The sequence below is a fragment of the Botryllus schlosseri genome, chromosome 12 (genome assembly GCF_051294905.1).
Source record: "Botryllus schlosseri isolate E-star chromosome 12, Bs_hap1, whole genome shotgun sequence".
Taxonomy (NCBI): Eukaryota; Metazoa; Chordata; class Ascidiacea; order Stolidobranchia; family Styelidae; genus Botryllus; species Botryllus schlosseri.
Genome location: NC_137247.1, coordinates 14,675,913 through 14,699,480, shown reverse-complemented (window position 1 = coordinate 14,699,480; position 23,568 = coordinate 14,675,913). Strand labels below are relative to the sequence as shown.

At 41.0% G+C, this 23,568-nt stretch overlaps 1 long non-coding RNA gene across 2 annotated transcripts; it reads left to right on the top strand.

Moving 5' to 3' along the window:
• The first annotated feature begins 608 nt into the window (after positions 1 to 608).
• On the top strand, positions 609 to 23,014 carry LOC145452875 (uncharacterized). 2 transcript variants are annotated; one of them, XR_013919569.1, is made up of 3 exons: positions 609 to 12,578; positions 16,189 to 22,245; positions 22,803 to 23,014. It is a non-coding gene; the product is annotated as an uncharacterized LOC145452875 (long non-coding RNA). The 2 variants fall into 2 exon arrangements; XR_013919568.1 differs by lacking the exon at positions 22,803 to 23,014 and having other exon boundaries at positions 609 to 12,382; positions 12,457 to 12,578; positions 16,189 to 18,842.
• Positions 23,015 to 23,568: the final 554 nt, after the last annotated feature.

Here is a 23,568-nt window from a genome sequence, read left to right as displayed (position 1 = left end):
TGAGCTCTTATGGAAAAAGGTTGAAAAATGAAGGTTTTAAGCAAAATTACGTTGGATTGGAGATGACTGGCCTTAATGAATAGTAATAGCGTAGAGCTAGTATGTAGTTGCAGCTTTTAGTCTAGGATGAACATGAATGGTGGCAGGTACGCATCAGCGTGAGTAGTGTATATGATCGCTCAACCGGTGGCAGGGGTTCTTATGGGCGGGGTGGCACGGTGCCGAGAAACCGGGGGTGGCACGGTGACTCTTATGGCGGGGGTGGCACGGTGCCATTGTGTCTTATGGCGGGGGTGGCACGGTTACCTTTTCGGGTATAGGCTGCGGCGGCACGGTGTCGTGAAAACTCGTGGTGGCATGGTTACCTTTTCAGGAATAGGCGCGGTGACATGGTGACCATTCGGGTATAGACTGTTGATGATTTGACTAACGTTGCGGGTATAGGCTGCGGCGGCACGGTGTCGTGAAAACTCGTGGTGGCATGGTTACCTTTTCGGGTATACGCGCGGTGGCATGATGCCGTGAAAACTCGTGGTAGCATGGTTACCTTTGGCATGTCGTACATTTTTTCCCTGAGCAACAAACCATTTTCACTTGGTGGTCCGTCGTTTACCTGAGTGAAAATATCATTTTCCTTTGGAGATCCGGCGTTTACCCAGTGTAACAATACATTTTCACTTAGAAATCTGTCATTTACCTGAGTACCAATACCGTTTTCACTTGGAAATCTATCTTTTCCCTGGGTAACAATACCATTTTTGTTTTGAAAACTAACCACCACACCGGGCCAATTTGATATTTTTGTATATTGTTACAACGGACAGTGACAAAATATACACCAACAACGACTCCGATACATTTGTGTAATCGCATATTCACTTGTTCTGGTGCATCCCATCAAAATCGGCGGTTAGTCACTCACACACACACACACACACACACAATAACAATGCGCTATTTCGATATGACTGCGATGTCCGGGTTCGTGCTTTAGATTTTCCGGAATCAATCCGTCTAAAGTTGTAATCCCCCGACTTTGTTAACTGATTGATACACGGATAACAATCTTCGGAAAATGTAGGAACGCATGCTACCCATCGTGCGCGCGATTCCCGGTTACTTGTGATTAATTTCCTTGCTCACACTATACAGATTATACGTACAGGGATATGTAGCGGTAATCGGTTTGGTCAATACATATCGCCCCATCCAGTATGGAATTACAAACCGAATACAGGTCAGTTCATAACCGGATCCAGATATTCAATGCAAAGCGATAAAGCAGAACCAATGACCAAATGTAATTAAACATATAGATTCACAACCCTTGATTTTTTTCGTGAAAAATGACAATACATATCGAATATACTTTACGATTGTTCAACCCTACCAAGTATTCACGTAAATGTGGTTTATGACATTACATGCAATGTGTCGGTGTACAAATGTTGGGTGTTTATGCCCACATCGGTATGACCCATAGACAACATCATCATACCCTCCAGGACTTCGTTATTGCATCGCGAGGTCAATAAAATCGATTTTGTATATTCAATCGGTGGCATAGACGAAGGCTTGGAGATCCAATGTAAAATTCAGACAAACAAACGGGTATATTTGTCCATCTTGGTTATTCACTCAACTACCATTGGTGCTCTCGATACAGCGAACGGTACAGTATGCAACGCATATCATTAGAGTGATATATCCACAGGTAAATATGGGGCCTGGCCACAATAATTGTACGACGCCGACAAATCGATGCACGCAAGGTGTGGTTGATAATAATTGTCTCAAGTGTCAAAGAGACAGCACTCACTCGTAAAGGTTAGCAGATCCCGCAGAAACACACCTTGGATTACATTACCAAATCGATTTCAAACTTAAACCGAATCACTGGTGTTGAGAGTAGTGATATCCGATTTTTCGAATATTCATATCGACTTAGTGGACGATGGGTAACGACACTTATCATAAACATTATGAATATTGGTAATTCCAGTCGTGTCTATCTTGTGATGTTACAAGTTGCTAAAACCATCGAGTGAATCAGTGAACGGATAGTAATCTGGGTTAAATCTCGATACAATTATTGTGGCCAGGCCCCATATTTACCTGTGGATATATCACTCTAATGATATGCGTTGCGTACTGTACCGGTGTGGTGGTTAGTTTTCAAAACGAAAATGGTATTGTTACCCAGGGAAAAGATAGATTTCCAAGTGAAAACGGTATTGGTACTCAGGTAAATGACAGATTTCTAAGTGAAAATGTATTGTTACACTGGGTAAACGCCGGATCTCCAAAGGAAAATGATATTTTTACTCAGGTAAACGACGGACCACCAAGTGAAAATGGTTTGTTGCTCAGGGAAAAAATATATTTCCAAGTGAGGATGGTTTGTTGTTCGGAGAAAAAATATATTCCCAAGTGAAAAAGGTTTGTTGCTCAAGGAAAAAATGTATTTCCAAGCGAAAAAGGTTTGTTACCCAGGAAAAAAATATATTTTTAAGCGAAAAAGGTTTGTTACCCAGAGATAAAATATATTTCCAAGTGAAAAAGGTTTGTTACCCAAGGAAAAAATAGATTTCCAAAGGAAAAGGGGTTTGTTACTCTAGGAAATGATAGACCCTCAAGTGAAAATGTATTGTTACTCTGAGTAAACGATAAATCTCCAAAGGACAATGGCATTTTACTCTGGTAACGGCTGACCTCCAGGTGAAGGTGGTAATTTTACTAGGGTAGGTATCGTATGTTTAGTGTCGTTGGTATTGTTAAACGTTGTCGCCGGTAGCCTTTGGTATACTATTACGAGTGTGAAAAGGATTTGCACGTCCTGTGCAGAGTATCGCGATAGTGAACATGTTTTTCACGTGACGAAACAAGATCGCTGTTTAAATTTTAATGCATACATTTCGATTACCGAGTTGCTGTACAATAGAGATGACTCTACATTAGACCGTGCTGTGTACTTCGATTAAAACCACAAGACCGCATGTAAATCTATTCGCACAACTCGATGATGTTGATATAGTGTTACTAAAATTAATTATTACCTATTTACACAACTTAAAAATAACAATTCCTGTCGTAGTAAGTAAGTTTCTTGAACTCGTGCTTGATGAAAACGAATGGTGACAAGTATGCGTTTGTGTTTAAGTGAAAAATAATTATTTAGAGTATTGACATTTCGCGACCAACGAATGCAAATCGATCATGATATTACAATATACGCTTTCGTCAACATAACGACTTGGCGTAGAAACGCTTTCACGTTTTTTGAATAACTGGATTCTCGAGACTTGTTACTTGTACGATGTACCATTGGTGTGCAAACTATAACGACCATTTTGTATGACAGTATGTTTTAGTTGTATTGTTGTGAGGATAACCATATGATGACTCGGCACTTTTCGTTAGCGAAGTAATTGTTTTACGCGTTAGATTTGTGGAACGTAAGTCGAATACATACTCTTTTGTGGAAGTAACTATTACTGCGATATCATCGATAGGTTTCTCAAGTAGCCACCGTGGTTCTAATTTTGAAAGATGTCGCGATGTCGGTATAATGTTTCTAAAAGTCAAACTCGGACGGCTATCGTAAATGTGTAGGACTTACGATAAGCATTGTACATATGCAACGTTGTTACAAGAACTATGATATATCTGTAAGTACTATAGCTGTGTGTTGGATTAGTTGAATATCTAGATGCGTGACCATTCGTGTAAAAAAAACGTTATGGTGCTACCAAAACATTTTGTAGAGTCTGACCAATCATTCTATAGTTTGAAAGCATGACCAATCATTCCATAGTTTCGTAGTATGGGAATATCAAGTGGAGTATTTTGTGTGATGTAAATATCTTTCATATTGTGATCTGAAAAAGTCGCGCGGTTATCAGTCGTATCATACAAAGTAACTAGTTGACACAAACAAAATATTGAATGAAGACTCGTCTGTTGTTTTCATAAGTCAAGAGAGTGAAAATTGTGGTTGTTACACTAAATTATTTTCCGCTACACTAGCGTAGTTTGTATCTAGATTCTAGAAAAAACGATACACACCGACGACGTGATGTTGGTCAATATCGTTATGTAAAGAATGAGTAAATCCTCTTTCATGTTGGTGTGATTCAAGTCGATAGCATGTTACACATAACCATCATTTGTATTGTGTGTGATATTGTGAAGATGATACCGCAACAACACAACAAGTAATATTTTGTATCGGGTGTTTGCGCTTTAGGAATAGCGGAGTGTGTGATATTTTGGATATGTGTGCTCGGTTGAAACTAGGGTTGTTCTTGGGTCTTGTGTCGGACAAATCAGAACTATGTCTAGAATTCAAGCATACGTCCAAGTAAGTTCTTTAGTGACTATGATTACATCTACTTTGACGAAAGTAAATGGATACCATACTAATGAACAAAAAGTGCAAACTGGTTTTACCAGATTTAGGTGTAGGATATCTTTTCGTTGATTTCTTTATCGGACTGTGTTTTACAAATATTTCTAGTACACCTAACTATAGGACGCATTTAGCAAACGTCGTACAAATTGTTTATGTGACGGCAACGACTTTGAGTGACTTGGTTTCGATCCTTTTTACAAAAGATTGTCGGAAAATGGTGTTATACTCTTCTGTAATGATTGAGGTACGTGATCAAGTTTCAACTATTAATCGGACGTACGACTTTGGTTTAACAAATGGAAAATATTTCTAAAATGCTTGCTGGTATCATAAGACACAAATCGAAATTCACATCAATCAAGACTTTTGCATGCTCTGAGTTTTGTGATGGCATTTATTTCGCCCGATAGAAATGAACTTGTATCAATAGTAACGCGAAACGCATTTATCATTTTCGGTGTTGGTTGTGTTCCTGATTTCTTTGTCGGTATGCACTCTACAAATAATTTCTGCATACTGAGTTAGGATGTGTTTGCGGAATATCATAGAAATTGTTTTTGTGGTGGTAATGACTTTCAGTAGTTTGGTTTTATGATTACAATTACTTTAGAACAGTGGTTCTTAACCTTTTTTCCTCCAGCGCCCCCTTTCAAAAATTATCGTGCTCCAGCGCCCACCCCCCCAACTTCATAATGTAAGGAATGTAATAAATACAATGAGTAAGAGGGAGGGCCGTAACAGCACTTCGTCAACCCCCTAAAAACGATTGCCTTGCGCACCCATAACGTGATAAACCGAACTTCTGTGGGCTTCGCCCCCACAAACCCCCTATCGTGATTTCGATGGTCAGCAAAGTTTGTGTGGCCTGGTCGCCCTAGGTACCAAAATTTTCTATAATGCATGAATGAATAGGTGGTAAGTACATATATAAGTCGCGATAAACTGAGTGAGCTGTTGTATAGGAAGATAAAGGGCACGTAATTAATAATTAAACATATTCGGGCGTGCCCGCAGGTACAATTATTCGTTACCAGGGCCGTAATAGCACTCCGTCAGCCCCCCCCCCCCCAAACAAAAAAACGTTGGTCCTGGGCCCCCATCGGGCGATAAACAAAGCTTCTGGGAGACTTCACTCCTAGACCCCATTAGGCTGTCCTCTATTTGCTGAAAGCCTGTTAGGTATCTACATTGGGTGTCCATTTACTGAGGCAGCTATTCTCGCCTAGTTGCGCGAAGCGCGAAAAATTTCACTAATTATTGATTGAATTGGTCAATATCATCGGGAATTGCATGTAAATTGAGATTAATTTTTATCCTCTCACTGCTCACGTAAACACATTTACCGGTAGAGCTGAGTGAGGTGCAATGTTCCCTCTAAGCTGCGCACGTGCGCAGTGCTGACACGGTCTCTGCGCACAGAAAATCTACGTTGCGCACAACAAATCCGAAGTTATTACCTTTTTTTAGTCGATACGCACTGTTGTCCAGGGGTCAGCGCAGTGAGTTGTTGAGTGTGCGCAGACTCGTCAAAACTTAAAGCGAATATTGTGAGGTTTCTTGGAAACTGTAGGGCCCGTTACTAATAATTAAACATATTCGGGCGGGCGAACCCGTTGGTATGACTTCGTTGCATGATGTTATTTCGTGACCCCCTGTCTGCAATATAAAAAAATATAGAATCGCTCAACGGGGATATCGCCTAACAGGAATATCCCTGTCGCCCAATCGTAATAAACTAAAAGACGCACACGATTTCAGATTGGTATTTCTTCACTGACATATAATTTTCCCCTGTCAGATGGAATTGGTCTTCTGGGGTTCAGATTGCCAAGACAGGAACATTCGGTGTCAGTCATTTAGGCGCCCATGGACAATTAAACCTATATGTATTTTGAAGGCTATATGTAACGAAGTTTTCGGTGTTAATTTGCACTGAATACTCATTAAGGATATGTCCTATCACCACATCATCTACTGTGAAGCCATTTTCCTCCAGCGCCCCCCATACCGCCCCCCTGAGCCCAACGCCCCCCATATCGCCCCCTGAGCGTTTCCGCCCCCCTTCAAAATCGCCAGCGCCCCCTGGGGGGCGCTGGGGGCAAGGTTAAGAACCACTGCTTTAGAAGATTCAAATGATAATGTATGATCACTAACAACAATACAAACACATTTTGTAGATTTCAGTGTAGCACATATTTTGATTTTAGTATTGCTGTGAGTTTTGTCTAGTAGAATAGGTTGCATCCAGTAATGATATTCCAAATTGCTCTTGTGCTGATCAAGGTCTTAGAGTGTAACCTTGTAATTTTTTACATTTAGCAAGTACAACGACGAGTCACGAATTAAGTATTGTTCACCCGCTTCTACTGGTACTCGATACCTAAAGTGATATTTTCACACTCCGTAAGGTAAGGATGTTTCAATTCGCTGTCACAAATTCCGACAATAAATCGTATCAATTGTTGGATTCAATAGTAACGATATTGTGATATACTAACTCCACACGTAGTCGTTCCAATTACTCGTGTGGCATCCCGGGGTTTCTAGAATGTTCGATATTTACCGTTTAGAAATTACGTTGTGTGCGGTGTGGTTGGAGACCGCGTGTTGACTTAGTTGAGTAGGGGGTTGGCTGAGAGCGTGGCTGAAGCTGGATGTGAGTGAGTATGTCTCTGTGTTTGGTAGCGTGAAGTATGAGTAGTCGGGAACAGCAGCATGACGTAGTTGTAGTATTAGACAGTTAGGGTGTGAAGTAGCAGGTAGTTGGCATTGTATTTGTAGGCTTGAGGTGGATGTATCCTGTCGGAATCTATGTTCAGACAGATTGACTGGGGCATGGAAAGATCACGGACGATGCTGTGCTAGCATCTGGGGACTGATATTGTCCCGTAGTTAGTCCCTCGCCTGTAGATGGAAACGCTGCTGCTGGTGTAGGTTTAGACCTAACTGTCGTAATACGGTTTGGGTGAACTTGTGTGCTGTTTGTGTGTAGGCCTGTGTCTCGTATTGTTAGGTCGCATGTTCCGTTATCAGTTTGTATGTATCGCTGTGTGTATTGTGTAGGGTTACCATATTTCAGAAACCCAAATTCCGGACACTCTTTAGCGCCCACTGGTGGATTTCAAAATAAGTTATGACGTCACTCTAGCATAGCGTTGCTCATAGACCAGAGGTTCCGGTTCTGGAGTATGTGGCTGTGTGTGTTTTATAAACGGGATCGAAAGCACATGTTTTCAGCCTCCTCCCGCCCAAATAAACAATGATTTTGAGCCCACACTTTAGGGCAGAGGTCTCAAACACGCGGCCCGCCAGAGCATTTTGAGCGGCCTGCGACGACATTTTAGATTTTCAAGTATTTGACAATATATAAATGCCAGATATATACCTTTTTAGGTTTTAAACGTTAAAATTCCTTCTCAAATTGCTCCGAAAGCCTGAAACTATTCATCAAACTTCACCATCACACCAATTGCAAACGCTACCATCCAGTAGAAGATTCACTATTTCGTCACATTTCCAATTCATGATGATAAAACCCTACCCTTAGATGACTCGTGACTGAAATTTGTAAGTTGTGACTTTTGGACGCGAACTTTGGCGAACCATTGGCAATATGTTAGTGACATCTGAGTACTGAGTACCGCGGTGGTACGCTCCAACGATGTAACGATGTTCGGCGTTTATATTTACAATATACTTATATTTTATTTACAATAAATTATTTACGATACATTTATATTGTTATTTATATGCCCCAATATTCCAAGGTATTTGACCAAGGACAATCATGAGATTCATGGCCCGAATATTAGTAGCATCCCCGAATCCTGTATTGGGCTACACTGCTCAAGTTACCCTAAATGCTGTGATATCAGATCAATATCTATTATCAATCTGTTAAATTCAAAATATTCATAGTAGCTGCAAAATAATGACGCGATAGCTTTTATGATGACATCATGCATTTGTCCGCTCGCATGGTGTCTATATCTTATAACTATCATCTATCAAGTACAACGGCAATTGGATTCAAATAGTTATATATGTGATAATATTTTTCGTGCCAGGTCCAAATTGCTACAAAATTAAATCACATTTTTGCGATGTGTACTGAATGTCAGTCTCTTAGGTCGGCTGCTTTTGAATAGAACAATTTCATCCCGTCAAATAAGGCCTACTTGGAAAAACATAGAATATACCCTTATTGATGCTGCGGCCCGCGGCGGCGTCTAAAACTGGAAAATTGGTCCGCAAGCACATTTGAGTTTGAGACCTCTGCTATAGGGTAATCGATGCAACTTCTGGGGGGAGGGGGGTGCTTGCTATATGAATTTGGTTTCTATATGCATCTGGTCGTTTACTTATTTGAATGAATTCTCTCAATAATATTGGTCGTCCTATATGTTACTATATAGATACTACTTTCCGCCCACATGATCAGAGTTAGCGGTAGAGCTGGTGGAGGATAATGAGTTCGAAAATACAGGGAGCGTAATTGCACATCGTTAAGTCATGTTCATGTCACACCGATACGATTGTTTATCGGCCTTATGCCGGTGCGAACCACGGATCTTTCTAAACACCCCACATCCAGTGGTTTCCAACCTTTTATGATCGCGACTCCATCTCCAATTTGAAAATGTTCCGTGGCCCAGATCAAAATGTGATAGTATAAATCGCGCGCAGCGCGAAGAAAAATATGATGCATCAGCATAAATATTCACAAAAAAAATTGTTTTTTGTTGATTTACGAACAAGTTATGAGGTTACGTTAAATCTCCAAAATTCCGGACATTTGGCATATTTTAGAAATTCCTCCCGGACGCTAGTTTGAACAGTGAAATTCCGGACATGTCTGGGAAATTCCGGACGTATGGCAACCCTAGTATTGTGTAATATGAGTCTAGTGTGAAACGCTGTTTTGAGTACTGTGTCGTGGAATATAATCTTATTATAACCGTATGGACTGGAGTACTGTGTTAGGCGTTTCGTGTAGCGAGTGCTGGCAGGAGGCGATCGCAGAGAGACGAGGTCCGGAGCCCAGGAACACACCGGCTTCCCTGTTAGGTACGTGACGCCGTATGAGGGTCGCTACACTCGTTACGAATTGCGATAATAAAGCATTTTGTATCGGGTGTTCAATGTATGAATAATGGAATTATTACATCTTTAGCACGGGTTATCGCAAACGATGGATTTTAATAATTGTACTAGTTGTTGAATGTAATAATACCGATATTGTTGTTTCATCTTTAGTCTTGGTTACTGGAAACAATTACATTTGTAAAATATTTCCTGATATCGCAAATGCACTGCGCGGTTTGTACCAAGGTTGAATAATTTTCCAATCAAAAACATTTCGCACATGTAAGTCTAGTTTTACAAATTGATGTTTTAATAACCATGGTAGTGAAAAGTTTGTTGCTGTCATAATAACCTTTACCAAAACACCGAGTCTAATTACCGTGAATAATTTAATAATCAAGTCATGGTCGAGCATTACAAAATATACGTCATATGTCAAATCACTGTGTCAATCCTTATGTTTACAGTATGATGACTTTCAATGTAACGCCGGCGTTTGATCGTAAGAAATGAATTCTTAATTACGTTGGTCAGACTTTCAAATGTCGTATATTCAAGATATATGTTAATCTCAAGTCGCGCGCCAAGTAGTAATTACTTCATCTTACAGTTGAATAAAAAATCTGGGATATGGATACAACTGAGTTGGTATGTTTGTGGGTTGTAGTGATTACTCGCGTAGTCTTGTCTACTTTTCATACGGACACTTTTTGTTTTGGTTTGGTGAGTTACTACAAACGGATTGACTTACCAAGGTTTTTGTATTTTACTCTTTTGTGCATGGCAAGAAGTTAAAATGTTGAGTTGTCATAGTGATAGTATTTCTGAAACTCTATTTTACAAACGGAAACGGAGTCGTGAATAGAGTTGTCAGTTTCAAGGATTGTTTCAAAGTATAATCTTGAAATGTGACTGGATCAAAGTTGGTAGTCATGATTGTCAATCTATTTCAATTCAGACTATGTCAAAGTCCAAATATTTCATTCTGGATTATCTCAGTTTACCTGTGGTACATCTGACGAACGGATTTAAAGTTGGCAAATTACCAAAATGATTGAATATTATCGGGTTAGAGATAGTTGGTATTGATTCTATAAGTGTTAAAACAGCGGCATGGAATGTGTGAATGATCCGGAAACGGAGTTGAAAGTTGGTCAAGTCAAGTAATATTCAGCTTCAAAAGGATTATACTCTTAAAAAGATTCGAGTTATACCAACAATTGACAATTTGTGGGTATTCAAGGCGCCGCCGTTGTGGTTCTGTTATTCCTTACCCTTGTGAGCGATCGTGGGATTTTACAATTATTTCACACCTATTTGAGTATGCGGTAACCTCACAAAGGATTAGGGTTAGGACGGAAATAAGTGGCAATTTGTTGCTATTCAAGTTACCGACACTGGCGGTTCTGTTAGTCGTTACTTATTAAATCTTACCAGCGAAATCAAGTTCTGTGACAAACTGATTACTAAAATTTCACCGCGTGAGTGATCGGTATGGCTATGACACCAAGTCGTGAAAGATGACTATGTCTGAGGTGTTATCTTGTGGGCGATCGTAGGATTTTACAAATATTTCACACCTTTTTGAAGTGTTAGTATGTGAACGCGGCTATTGTTGGTATTGGAATCACCGTCTACGCCGGCTCTGTGGCGAACTAATTACCAAAATATTACCAAGCAAGTGATTCCTAGATTTAGTAAACTATTTCACACCCTTTTTTGCTTAAAAGTACGACATGCCGCCCGCAGTCTATACCCGAAAGTACGACATGCCAACAACGAAGCCGCGTGCGACCGATCCCTATGCTGAAAAGGGTTACCGTGCGACCACAAGACACAATAGCCGCATGCCACCCCCGCCATAAGAATAACGATATATTGAAGTCGTAATCACCGTAAACGCTGGGAATAACTCGAATCGGTCATAGATAATAATTTGTGATATGCACATTAACCAAGAACCAATCACGTGAATATTTACTTGATACATATTCAACACCGTGCCGCCGCGCCTATACCCGCAACGTTAGTCAAATCATCAACAGTCTATACCCGAAGGGTCACCATGTCACCGCGCCTATTCCTGAAAAGGTAACCATGCCACCACGAGTTTTCACGGCACCATGCCACCGCGCGTCTACCCAAAAAGGTAACCATGCCACCACGAGTTTTCACGACACCGTGCCGCCGCAGCCTATACCCGAAAAGGTAACCGTGCCACCCCCGCCATAAGACACAATGGCACCGTGCCATCCCCGCCATAAGACACAATGGCACCGTGCCATCCCCGCCATAAGACGTAAGGGTCACCGTGCCACCCCCGGTTCCTCGGCACCGTGCCACCCCGCCCATAAGAACCCCTGCCACCGGTTGAGCGATCATATACACTACTAGCGTGCTGTGTCCAAATGCATGGATTTTTGACAACTTTTCGGATTAAGCGACGATTGTTGTATACTATACTATAGGATTGTGGTAATGCATATTATGACGATTTCATAGGGGCTCCAGGTCTCGAGCGAAATTATCAAGCATATCTCATGTTCAGAAATATATGCTATAAAATACATAGCTGCTGCCACACATCACAATTATGGTGTATTGATCATGAAACTTGAAAGCTATGGAGTTTCTATCGAATTTATGGATTTGAGTGGAACAGCATCTTCTTCTAACACCACGGATAAAGCTACGAAGTATTTCATGGAGCGCTACGTACACGACTTAGGGACAAAGATTGAGGAGACAATCCACTCTTTGTGGAAGCAATATTCTAGTGAACAGCCAATGTTATCACAACTTGCGGAAAAGTGAGATATCACACTCAATGGAAATACACGTTCTCATAAAATCCATTATTGATTCGTCTTGCACTTGTAAGGCAGGGTAAGTAAGAAATAAGACATTTTTTCAGAGACTCCTGCAATAGATATTGTAACCATGATTTATTTTCACATTAGGTTCTGATATATGCTCTCATGCATATGCATTGAATAAGACAATCCAGCACCTGAAGCTACAAGGTCTACATTGACAAGAAATCTCTCGACCGTACTCGCAACCGACCAACTCCTGCCTCAAGGTAGATTTTGGTGTATCTGGTGTCTTCAGTTTTATAACATTCCACCAAACACAAATAATCCTGGAGAATTGTTCATTCAACAAATTGGGCATCTAAATGAGCTTCAATGCACACCACTGGAATATAGTATCAATAGTCATGCACTGTTGGTGCACATTGACCATGGCACCATAGTGTCCTATATGGTGTCGACACGAGCAAATCGCACGGTTCAATGAAATTGTATCACGTCACAGTTTCCATTTGGCTACAGGCAATTTGACGGTGATTTTTGACCGACTTGCCGAGCATTAAATTTGATGAATCGGGTATCAATCGAAAGCTGACGCTGTACTGCTTGCGAAAATATAAATTTAATTCCACTCATGGCCATGGAACCCCCACAATCTGCCCCAAATTATTCATTGTCGAGTAGATTGGCAGTGTGACGCAACAATGATGTCCGGCGAAACGAGAGACTAGCTCAAGAGCAAGGATGCGGCCGAGCGGTGAGAGTGGGATCAGCTGACGTCGCGGCAATAGCAATGTGCAACCGCGCCACAGAGAAACGCTGCGCTGTTGATACTTTTTCTATGCGTTTCGGCACAAGCGCGCACACACCAGCCTTTCCTTGACTTGTAAGGGTAGAACTGGGTCGACGGAATGTATTAGGGCCCTACCAATTTTCGCGCAATATCCTTCAGCTGATAGAGATATGTAGGCTACGTCTAAGTAGTCTACATTGGATATGTCAGATTATTATGATATCGATTGCCTTAGCCCGCTTGTTGCGTAGGGCTCCAGAGATGCGTGGCGCTGTTGATACTTTTTCTATGCGCTTCGCTAAAAGCGAGCACAAACCAGCCTTTCCTTGACTTGTAATGGTAGAACTGGGTCCACAGAATGTATTTGGTCCCTACCAATTTTCGCGCAATCCTTCAGCTGTTAGAGATATTTCTAGGAAGAAAAATATACTTTCAAGTAATAAGATTCACTCAAGACAGCAAATTTAGATAATGTAAATATATCATATTGTAGTAATACAACTACAGTGTTGAGTTTTCACTCTAGTCCCCATAAGCACCACGTCGGTGACCTTGCCAAATTCCGAGAAGGCGAAAAAGTGCAAACTCTGTTGGGCCGAATGGACAATGGACATTCAGTTATTCACAGATGCGAAAAAATACTGCAAATCCGTTTTACGTAAGTTACATTAGGAATATATATACAGGCTACAGAATGAATATAATTCAAATATCTGTGATACCATTGTATTACTTTTGACGCAAAAGGTCCCCGGCATTCAAAAAAACTATTTGGTGATTGAAAAATGCTAAACCAAATTCCAACGTCAACGTTTATAGTGATATCAGATATATTCCAGTGAAAAACAAAGGTATGAATTTGGTGGTAACATTTTGGAATCATTTGGCAGGTATGGCCCGCAAGCTTTCTTGTAACGGATTGAATCCGGACAGCGATACCAGTTTAATTCGACACTCCTGCTGTTAAACTTTATTCAACAATCAACATTTTACCTGCTGCATTCGCGGACCAAGTCCTACCCATACGGATCAAATAAAAGCTTGTAATGTATGCTCATGCTCAATGCTCCTTGCTCACACTTAACCATAAAAGCGACGATAGAAAGTATCGACACCCGCCATCAACAGCGCGACGTGTCTCTGGAGCCCTACGCAACAAGCGGGCTAAGGCAATCGATATCATAATAATCTGACATATCCAATGTAGACTACTTAGACGTAGCCTACATATCTTTATCAGATGAAGGATATTGCGCAAAAATTGGTAGGGCCCTAATACATTCTGTGGACCCAGTTCTACCCTTACAAGTCGAGGAAAGGCTGGTGTGTGCTCGCTTGTACCGAAACGCATAGAAAAAGTATCAACAGCGCAGCGTTTCTCTGTGGCGCGTTTGCACATCGCTATTGCCGCGACGTCAGCTGATCCCACTCTCGCCGCTCGGCCGCATCCTTGCTCTTGAGCTAGTCTCTCGTTTCGCCAGACAGCATTGTTGCGTCACACTGCCAATCTACTCGACAATGAATAATTGGGGGCTGATTGTGGGGGTTCCAGGGCCGCGAGCGGAATAAAATTTATATTTTCGTAATCAGTGCAGAGACAGCTTTCGATTGATACCCGATTCATCAAATTTAATGCTCCGCAAGCCGGTCAAAAATCACCGTCAAATTGCCTGTAGCTAAATGGAAACTGTGACGTGATACAATTTCATTGAACCGTGCGATTTGCTTGTGTCGACACCATATAGGACACTATGATGGCACCACACAATTACGATCCGTAGCATGCTGTTAGGCATTACGATATTCACAATGGAACTGAATATGCACAATTGCCTTATATGTTGCGTCATTCATTTTTAATTTTCAATCTTGAATTAGAGTAAGCAATTAGTCCATATTTGGTTAGTTGATACACAATGCTGCATAGTATGACACCAGACAAAATTTTATACTCCTTGATCCTTCCGATCAGCTGTTCAATATGAATACGTTGTCTCGTCATCTTGTTGTGGAACAATCTGGCTCAGGCATTTGACAGTGTGCCAAATCATGTGCAGGAATATTTAAATCTCGATTCAATTTCTTGATTTCAGACTCAATGGTGAATCCCTATTCTGCCATGATAGCATTTCCTGGTTCACCATAGCTGAACTCCATCATTTTCTCACATTTCTTGTCGAATCCACATATATCACTAATATTTCGATTTGAAATGGTCGCTGTGAACAGTTCCTGCACAAAAGTAAGTGCACCACAATCCATCAATCCTTTCAAAGTTGTATGTGATTTATTGACAGGAAAGGACGAAAGGAAAGGACGTAGTTTATTTTTGTCCTTGATGTTTATTGCGGCATATACACCGACTCATGATATACATACACACGATCTGCGCATATGCATACCATGAGTGCATGATGTGCATATGCCGCTGGACAAGGAAGTGCAGATATAGCCTTTACGACTTTCTAAGTCATGCACCACCCCTCCATGCTATCCCAGTAATGCATGAGCGCCAAGCAGGGAAGCCATGGATACCAGTGTTACTAATCAGGTCTTTGGTCTGACCCGGCCGGGAATCGAACCCACGACCTACCGATCAAGAAGCCGGACGCTTAACCATTACGCTATCTTGATCGTCTTGACAGTCAATTAATCATTCTAGTTTTGAGAAATGAATGAATGCAAATGGTGCATTTTTAAGAACCATATATCTACATGGCGAAATCGAAATTTAATGAAGCAGTTACATACGGTTGACCCAATGGTTTAATACTATGCTTACAGCAATACTATAAATTTGACGTCAGTAGGATAAGTCAGGCAATTCAGAAAGAATTTGTAGTCTAGCATAAAATTTCAGCTTCTCCGCATCTTTTGACATTGTGATGCTCCTCTGAGAACTGAACTTCACTAGCAATACTTTTCCGTCAATTTGTAATTTTCCTGGACGAGTTTCCTGTTTTGTGCTTCTACTTCTTCCAGAAATTTGATTTTCTTGCGTTTTATCCATCGATTTTCTCTTTCTGCAGCTTCATAAAACATATCCATCAAGCCTGCACAAAAAATATAATATGTTTATTTTACAGAGGAACACTGCTGTGCAGACGCCTATCAAGGCGTACTCGTTCGACTCGTGCAACGAATCACCTCACCAATTTCAACTGTTCATCTCATTATTGAATTGCTCTCAACAATTTCAATCCATCATTACACACCATCAAGCAACAAAACGGGAGTGGAATAAAACGAGACACACACCAAGTCGATTGTGGCATCAAGTGTGACTGCATTTCAGATTGGACATTGTTTCATCTAAATTATGTCACGATTTAATATTTTTGGTACAATAATAGATATGTCATTTTATTAATAAAATGAGAATTCAGATGACTACAAGGAAGTCCACATGCCTTTATCCAGATTTTACATTCTTCCATGCATGTTATTGGCTCTGGGAAAGGTACAAGCGCACACCCGGTGTGGGTAGCCATCTCCAAGTTAAACAGGCTATTAGCACAGTGTTTATCCGGCATTTGTCCTGATTGATTCAATACATGAGCTAGGACAAAAATGACGATTTCAGATGGGAACGGATCATGTTGCCTAACATACATCATATTAATATGATCATTGAGTATGCAGACAAGTGTCCAGTGTAACAGTAATTTGCTAGATAATGATGCAGACTGTACTATATACGATTCCATAATTAGAACGCATATGACGCCAAGCCCCTAATAATGAATACCCCATATAACCTGACTCAAGATTAATATAATACATGCTATTCGGAATGATGATCCTATAGTATACGACTGAGGACTAAGGATAATACAGCAATAGTTGCTTCATCCGAAAAGTTGTCAGAAATCCATTCATTTGGACACCATTCATGTTTATTATAGGTTAGAACACTGCAAATACACACTAGCTCTACGTTATTACCATTCACCAAAGCCAGCTATTCCCAATTCAATGTAATTTTGCTAAAAACCTTCATTTTTCAACCCTTTTCCATAAGCGCTCATAGTAAGCTTGCCCGGCCTTGTTCTTTGTTTACATCCTGCTGCAACCTGATTGGTTCGTGTCAAAGGTCACGTAAGTGTCTATTGGTTCTACCATGAAGTCACCAATTTTCAATTGTGACGTAACAGTTGATTGACATGTATGGCTCTTTGGTAGTTACAATGGCAAATATAAGGCCAATATGACTCTTCCGACAAAAAAGGTTCCCGACCCTAGTGCAGTGGTTCTCAACCTTTTTGTCTTCGCGGACCCCTTTTGGACTGTCACGGACCCCGCGGACCCCTCACCTTTTAGTTCAAATTTAGCACAATTATCGTGCAATCTTCATCTGTCTTGTGTAAATATTAACTGTAGGCTGGCGATAAACACTAACGAAATTACTTTTCTTGAAAACAACATCATAGTATTTATGTAGACATTGTTTATTAAAAATGAATCCCGAAACTGCATTTCTTCAAATACGTGGTCGTGTTGTCTGAGGTAATGGTGTTTCTCGACTACAATGGTCATTAACACCAGGCCGATATTCCTCATTTTTGACTCCGTAACTGCCGACTTCTAGCACGGCCAACTTTTAGGCTTTTGTGAGACACCGCTTATGCGTATGAGACGGTGAGGAGGAGCCTAGCAAACATCCAGCACTTAGATAGGAATTCCGGAGTAGACCTCGGTCGGACTCGAACCCACTGCCCATTGGTGTTGTAGCTGTGGACTATACCTCTGCGCTATCTCGCCGCTGCGTGGTCGTGTCTTGAACATCCGCGTGTACGATTAGATATGAACAAGTTCCTTAAACGATTTCCACAAAAAGATGTGATGATGAATGTGATAATAACGCGCAACGCTTCTGACGATATATTGGAGTATGATCGCAACAAATATAGCACCAAAATTGAGAACATATAACGTCCAGCATGGTCACTTTTATCTAGCTCTAGCAGCTCATCTTCAATTTATTATGGAATAGTGGTCGTGTATATGGCAGGAGAAAATAGGTTTCTTCAAACATTTCGAAGTCATCGTGATTGACCTTTTTCCAAAATCCTCAACAAAACATCCCTAAGCAGCAATATGTTTGTATCAGTAGGCTATTGTTAATTTAACAATTAGAATGAGTTTACACAGTAGGATATTTCATCTGAGACGGCCAGTCTGTAGATGTGAGACCTGTAATGAAGGGAAAATGCCTCGTGATTTCCCTAGTTTAAATAAATACAAATTTTGTAACTTTTGAGGTACAATAATTATGTCCAATTTCAATTGTTGCGTCATATCAGTATAAGTACCGATATGGCCTATTGACTTGACGTCTCCGAATCCGCAAAGGGCAAGTGTTGCACCCCTTACAGGTGCGAGCACCTCTGATTACGAAACTCTTCCTTACATCGATTATAGTCTCAAATGCTACTAATGCTGTATATTGAAACACACTTCAACAAGGATTTATACTCTTTTTAATATCAAAAAAGTATTTCTATCAAGGATGTTGAATGTTGATGCAAGAGTCGCTCCCTGTAAGTTGCGGCCAGTCCAAGAGCAATCACGGATCTCGGATATAAAATGCAATAGCCCGTGCGGTAACTGCTTTCTTCGGATTTTCCACCCATGTTTGGGAGGAAGGCCATGCCAAATATTGACAGCACAAGCAGCATCAGGGCGCCTACCAGAGTCGATCTGGGACTGGTCGCAACTTGTAGCGCTGCTTCGCTGTCTACTGCATGTTTGTAAGGTCTTTCCTGGAGTAAAGTAGAGCGACCAAAAGTATATTAGGTTTACCTGACTGGCTACGCGAACTGAAAGTCTGTCGCGTGCGTATGAGTGAGATCTTCTTAATCCACAAATAGTATAATCAATACACACGAAAGTATTTCAGACGTTTATGCAAAGTATAGATTTAGCAATGAATCTCCTCGATTCTCTCGAATCGTGAATTTTTATACCTGAAGTATAAATTACGACAAGTATGGTGCGAGAAATATTAAATACATAGTTGCGACATTCATGGGACTGCTGCAGTTTGGTTTGAAGTTAGAACAAATGGAGTTTTAAAAAATTCCTCTTAAATTTTTTTTTCAAACGTTGTATAATTATGCCCTAATTGTGTACGTATTTTCGAAAAAAACATGCCCTATTAGGTAGCCTCGGCGACAATTTGCGCAAGTCAAAATGTACGAGTGTTTATGTAATATGTGCCATAATGAAGCCTATTTCAGGTGATTCCAACCTTACCTCTTTTATAACTCAAGCCTTGACACACAGGTTCTGATGGTAATTGGTTATGTTCAAGAATTACGCATGTACGCACGCGTCACACGTGTTTGCGGCCATCAGATGTCATTCAGTTTCGAGATGTCACTCTTTCATCACAATCGCTAATCAGCTATACTCTCGGCATTTCATCCAAGCCATCGGGAAATAGGAGCCAAAGCATAGTAGGCTCAAGACGCGGTAGTTAGGCTAGCGTTATCTTTCGTACTAGGTCTATTGGGGATGCGAATTGCGATTGTGTAGGCCAGCGATGATACCGTGCGCACCGGGCCTATCGCAGATGAGATTATTGCAGCCAGTGGAACTAGGCTTGTTAGAGACGCGATAAATCAGGTTAGCAACGATTGCCGAGGGAGCGGCAATGAATGACCTAATTTCGCAATCATCTCAGCGGTAGACCGTGTCGCATTACATTGTGCAGTACAATGCGCACGGACGAATTTCGCTAATTGGCAACACGCCTCTCGTTAATTGGCCGCGCGCAACACTTATAATTTGGCTCTGGCTACGCGCCTGCGCTTGACACTACTGATTTGCCAACTACATTCAAACAAATATACAACATATGTCACATTCATAGTTTCGGGGTCGGCATGCATTTTCATATGAAGTTAGTTTTCAGTTTTGGCGCCAGTCAGTATGCACTATGTATAGCCACATGGCGGGTAGCGTTGCTCTTCTGAGTGAATGGTTTTCCACATACATCACACTTATGATTTTTTACACCAGCATGCCTATACATATGAAGCGCGAGGTAACTCCTGCGCGTAAATGCTCTTCCACATATATCACATTCATGGTATATTCTAGCAGCATGTAACTTCATATGATGACTGAGGTTACACTTCAGTGTAAATGATTTCCCACATATCACACAATTATGAATTTTGATGCCATCATGCATTGTCATATGAATTTTGACACTACGCTTGCGCGTAAATGCTTTCCCACATATTTCACATTCATGGTTTTTGACGCCAGCATGCATATCCATATGAAACTTGAGGCTCCTCTTCAAGGTATATGTTTTTCCACATATGACACATACGTGGTTTTTGGCTCCAGCGTGAGTATCCATATGACGGTTGCAGTCACCCTTCTGAATAAATAATTTCCCACATATATCACAGCTATGATTTGCGACGCCATCATGCATCTTCATGTGACGAGGAAGGTTGCACTTCTGATTAAATGCCTTACCACATATATTGCATTCATGTCGTATGTTGTCAGCATGCGTATTCATATGAAACTTGAGACTATTCTTCCAAGTAAATGCTTTTCCACATATATCACATTTATGGATTTTGATGTCAGCATGCATGTCCAAATGAACCGTGAGGTTACCCTTTGCAGTGTATGTTTTTCCACATATGGCACACACATGGTTTCTGTCACCACCAGTATGAGTATCCTTATGACGTTTGAGGAAATTTTTACAGGTAAATAATTTCCCACATATATCACAGATATGATTTTTGATGCCAGTATGCACATCCATATGACGCTTCAGGTTGCTCTTCTTAGTAAATGATTTCCCACATATCTCACAATTATGATTTTTCATGGCATCATGCATTGTCATATGAAGTTTAATGTCGCCCACGCGTGTAAATGCCTTTCCACATATTTCACATTCATGGTTTTGGTCCGCATGCATATCCATATGACGCTTGAGGCTACCCTTCCAGGTATATCTTTTACCACATATGGCACATACGTGGTTTTTGGCGCCAGCGTGAATATCCATATGGCTGTTGCGGTCACCAATCCGAGTAAATAATTTCCCACCGATATCACAGCTATGATTTCCGATGCCATCATGCATCTCCATGTGACCGTTGACGTTGTTAAACAAATACTTTCCCCGTACGTGTAACTTGTATGTTTGACGCCAGCATGCAAAGCTATATGATCCTTGAGGCCAACTTTCCAAGCAAATGATCTCAGATATATATGGTGTTTGAGCGACGATCTTCCAAGTCACTCTTTCTGTTGAATGGATCGCCACAGGTATTACAACGTTCTTCTATCTATGAGGGTGCAAAAAACATTTGAGTTAAAGTTTTCAAGTTCAAAGCGTCAGGCTCAAAATTCAAGTGGATTTTGTAGCACCCAAACAAAGTAACACTCTACGGCAGTCTACGGTTCTACCCAGCACATATAACCTAGCTTGATGACAGTCTGACACTATCAGACATGTGCGAAAATGTGGAAATAATCTAAATATAGAACATAATTAGCTTAGATTTTGATTTGAATTACACAGCACAATTGACATACCGGAATATCATACAACATACAAACAAACCAATAGAATGAAATTGAGTGCACAAAGGACAGTCCAGAAACTCCGTACCAACGAACTATACCGTGACACGAAATATAAATAACATCTACAATTCTACATATTGATAGCATTTTCAGCAGTGACAGGCGAAGTCAGTGTCCCTTACATTCCCCAGAACACTGTTCCTAGTTCCTACAGCATCATTGGTCAATGGTCATGCATACCCCGCTACTGGATCAACATTGAGGTTCTAGTACTTCAAAGAACCAAATTAAATAGCTCATATGGCGAATACATTGTGAAGTAAAGTGCACATCAATTATCGAATTTCTTTGCAGTAGCAAATATTCAAACGAGAGATTTGAAAGTCGAAGCGGAGAAGGGTGCCAGTCGACCCTAAGGAGCATACGCAGTTTTCGATCAGGGCGTTGCTCGTCTTTGCCCCCGCTGAGGCATAACGGGAATCTAGTCAATATTTCCGAGTCTCGACACGGAGATTGGCGCTTCGGTGGACAGTGCAGCAACGCAACTGAGCCCGGAGTCACAGGTGAGAGTTCCGGTGAGTGAGAGTTATCTGTTCCTGGTAAGGGACGGGAACCCTGTCCAGTGCTCTGAATGTGCAAGTCAGTGGTTCTCAACGGGGAGTCCTCGAAAAATTTTCAGGGGGTCCGCGAAGCCTCAAAATTTGCAAAATGGTTGACAACCTAATTTGTATTTCTTAAAATAGAAATCTTGATGCAGTCATTAATGACTACAGTTGCGATTGTACACAAAGGTGTCATCGGGTGCTATGCCTCATTATTACATTCGCTACCACCTTCGTGGAGATAGATTTTCGACACTCGTTCACATCAAATCGAAGATGCGGATTTTTAAGACACGATCACAAATTTCAAGAAATGCAGCGACAGAATTAGAATTCGCTTTGAATCAATAAAAGTCCACCCAATTTCTACCTAAATAGTATGATTCTATTTTCAAGAAAGGACATTTGTTGCTGTTTATCACTAGCCTACACTCAATATTTGCACAATAGTTGAGCTCATTTGTTTGATATTCATGGTGTTTCGACTATGTTTGCCGATATTCTTTATATTTTTGATTCTGTATTTACAGGCTTGTAGCATGGCCCACTTCTAGGCTTTCATAAGACACCGCTTACACGGATCACGTGGCAAGGAGGAGCCTAGATAAACCGTCAACACTTGGGTAGGAATTTAGGAGGCGACCTCGGTCAGACACGAACCCGAAACTCATTGATGTTGCAGCTGTGGATCATACCAATACGCTATCTCCCCACATTATTTAGTTAAATTTGAACTAACACCTCGGGGGGGGGGGGGGGGGACCGCGGGGCTCCGTGATGATCCAAAAGGGGTCAGCAAACACATAAAAAGTTGAGAGCCACTAGTTCAAGTGAAGAAATCCAACTGAGCACGGATGGATAACGGCGGGACTAACTATGACCCCGCCACATTGATCGAGTAGCTCTTGGTGTCAAAGAGGTTGGTGACCTCTGCCCTAGGTACATCATTGGTGTGCAGGTACCGTGTTTACCATAGGACCGTACAAACTACAGAGCCAAAAGCCAGGGGGAAGCCATGGGAGTCTAATACTGAACGCGCATGTGCATACCCTATATGAGTCCGAGTTCAATCCGACTGAGTTTCGAAGTTTTCCGATGCAATATTTTCCTCCATGCATACGCTATGCATAAATATAAATGATTGTTACTGTTGTATTTAATAAAGTGCACCAAGGATTGTCAGAGGTAGATTTTCATACAAGAATGAAAAAATTGACTTTTCAAACTGAAGCTAATTAGTAGGGCTGGGCATAATGATTCAAGTACTCGAATCTGAATCGAGTATCAAATTTAATG